The following is a 3434-nucleotide window of genomic DNA, read 5'->3' on the forward strand; positions in this document are numbered from 1 at the left end:
TCTGCAAAGAGGGATAGTTTGACTTCTTCCTTCTTGATTTGTATTCCTTTGATTTCTTTTTCTTGTCTGATGGCTCTGGCTAAAACTTCCAGAACTATGTTAAATAGCAGTGGTGAGAGTGGGCATCCCTGCCTGGTGCCAGATTTCAGTGGAAATGCTTCCAACTTTTCCCCATTCAATAGGATGCTGGCTGTGGGTTTTTTATAAATTGCTTTGATTATATTGAGGAATGTTCCTTCTATACCCAATTTGCTTAGAGTTTTCATCATGAAAGGGTGTTGAATTTTATCAAATGCTTTCTCTGCATCAATTGAGATAATCATATGGTTTTTCTTCTGCAGTCTGTTAATGTGGTGAATCACATTGATTGATTTGCGAATGTTGAACCATCCCTGCATACCAGGGATGAATCCCACTTGGTCTGGGTGGATGATTTTCCTGATGTGTTGTTGTATTCTATTGGCCAGAATTTTATTGAGGATTTTTGCGTCTATGTTCATCAGGGATATTGGTCTGTAATTTTCTTTCAGTGCTGCATCTTTCTCTGGCTTAGGGATTAAGGTGATGCTGGCTTCATAGAAAGAATTTGGGAGGATTCCCTCTTTTTCGATTGTTCTGAATAGTTTAAGAAATGGGATTAGTTCTTCTTTAAATGTCTGGTAGAATTCAGCGGTGAATCCATCTGGTCCTGGGCTTTTCTTTGTTGGGAGGGCCTTTATTACTGTTTCAATTTCTGTTTCAGTTATGGGTCTATTTAGGTTTTCGATGTCTTCATGGTTCAATTTAGGTAGGTTGCATGTGTCCAGGAATCTATCCATTTCTGATAGGTTTTCCTGTTTGCTGGCGTACAGGTCCTTGTAGTAATTTCTGATGATTCTTTTTATTTCTGTGGTGTCTGTTGTTACGTTTCCTTTTTCATCTCTGATTTTATTGATTTGGGTCTTTTCTCTTCTTTTTTTAGTTAGTTGGGCCAATGGGGTGTCAATTTTGTTTATTTTTTCAAAAAACCAGCTTCTCGCTTGGCTGATTTTTTGTAATGTTTTTTTGGATTCAATCCTATTAATTTCTTCTCTGGTTTTAATTATTTCTCTTCTCCTACTAGATTTGGGTTTGGTTTGCTGCAGTTTTTCTAGGTCCTTGAGGTGCGCTGAAAGCTCATTTATTTGGTACCTTTCCAATTTCTTGGTATAGGCACCTATTGCTATAAATTTGCCTCTCAATACTGCTTTTGCTGTATCCCATAAGTTTTGATATGTTGTGTTGTTGTCTTCATTTACTTCCAGAAAGTTTTTGATTTCTCTTTTGATTTCTTGAATGACCCAGTGTTCATTCAGGAGCATGTTGTTCAGTCTCCATGTGTTTGCATACTTTCTGGGGTTTCCTGAGTTGCTAATTTCCAGCTTCATCCCGCTGTGGTCTGAGAAGCTGCATGGTATGATTCTAATTCTTTTAAATTTGCTGAGACTTGCTTTATGGCCTAGTATGTGGTCAATCCTAGAGAAGGTTCCATGCGCTGCTGAGAAGAATGTGAAGTCTGTAGATGTAGGGTTGAAAGTTCTGTATATATCTGTTAGATCCATTTGGGCTATAGTGTCATTTAAATCTGCTGTTTCCTTGTTGATCTTCTGTCCGGATGATCTGTCTATTTCTGAGAGTGGAGTATTGAAGTCTCCCAGTACTATTGTATTGGAATCTAAATCTCCCTTTAAGTCCCTTAACATATCTTTTAAATAGACCGGTGCCCTGTAATTAGGTGCATATACATTTATAATAGTTACATCTTCCTGTTGAATTGAACCCTTAATCATTATATAGTGTCCCTCTTTGTCTCTCTTAACAGTTTTTGTATTAAAGTTTATTTTGTCTGATATTAATATGGCTACACCTGCTTTTTTTTGGTTTCTGTTGGCATGGAATATCTTTTTCCAACCTTTCACTTTCAGTCTGCATGCCTCTTTGTTAGAGAGATGTGTTTCTTGTAGGCAACAAATAGTTGGGTTGTGTTCTGTGAGCCAGTCAGCTAAACGGTGTCTTTTAACTGAAGAATTCAGACCATTAATGTTCAATGTGACTATTGATACGTAGTGACTTTGCCCTGCCATTTTCCCGGAAATATTTTCTAGTATATGCTTTGAGCTTCCCATGCTCTTTTACTGGTAGGTGTTCTTCCCTTCCCTTCTTTCATATTGATGGCCGTGTTTCTGTGTTTCTGAGTGTAGCACATCTTTAAGTATCTTTTGCAGGGCCGGACGAGTGGCCACAAAGTCTTTCAATTTCTGTTTGCTATGAAAGGTCTTTATTTCACCTTCATTCACAAATGAGAGCTTGGCAGGATATAATATTCTGGGCTGGCAATTTTTCTCTCTTAGCACCTGTGCTATGTCTCGCCATTCCCTCCTAGCTTGTAGGGTTTCTGATGAGAAGTCAGCTGTGAGTCTGATTGGAGATCCTCTGAGAGTAATCTGACGTTTCTCTCTTGCACATTTTAGGATCTTTTCTTTATGTTTCACTGTGGTAAGTTTAATTACCACGTGTCGTGGTGAGGATCTCTTTTGGTCATGTTTATTGGGGGTTCTATGAGCTTCCTGTACTAGGATATCTCTGTCCTTCTCCAAACCTGGAAAGTTCTCTGCTAGTATCTCACTAAAAAGGCCTTCCAATCCTTTCTCTCTCTCCATGCCTTCAGGAACTCCTAGAACTCGAATGTTGGTTTTTTTGATAGTATCCTGTAGATTCCCAACAATATTTTTTAGGTTTCTAATTTCCTCTTCTTTTCTTTGGTTTGACTGTATGTTTTCCTGTGCTCTATCTTCTAAGTCCGATATTCTCTCTTCTGCTTCACCCATTCTGTTTTTAAGGCTTTCTAATGTGTTTGTCATTTGATCTATTGAGCTCTTCATTTCATTTTGATTTCTCTTCACTATCACACTTTCCTGTTCTACTAGTTTCTGAGTTTCATTTTGACTCTTCCTTAAAATTTCGTTTTCACGAGAGAGATTTTCAATCTTGTCCATTAAGGATTTCTGTAGTTCAAGGATTTGCTTTTGAAAACTTCTAAATGTTCTTATCATAAATTTTTTGAAATCCGTATCTTGCATTTCTTCTATCTCATCATCTTCATACTCTTGGCTTGGGGTGTTTTGCTTATTTGGAGGCATCATAGTGTCATCGTTGATCTTGCTCCCTCTATTTCTGTGTTTGTTACTCGGCATAGTTAATTCTTCTTGCGTCACTGTGCGTTTTTTTTTTTTTTTTCTTTTTTTTTTTTTTTTTTTTTTTTTTTATTTATACTGTGTCCGTGTTAAGTGGACTGCCTGCTGTTGGAGGAGCCTTGGAGGCTTGAGATGGGTGCGGCCTGAGAGCTCTGCCTGGTTCTTCCAGGTTAAGGGTGTGCAAAGGTGACACCCTCAGGTTATGCGTGGTAAATCTCTCTC

This window comes from Oryctolagus cuniculus, unplaced genomic scaffold, assembly GCF_964237555.1.
Source record: "Oryctolagus cuniculus unplaced genomic scaffold, mOryCun1.1 SCAFFOLD_162, whole genome shotgun sequence".
Classification (NCBI taxonomy): Eukaryota; Metazoa; Chordata; class Mammalia; order Lagomorpha; family Leporidae; genus Oryctolagus; species Oryctolagus cuniculus.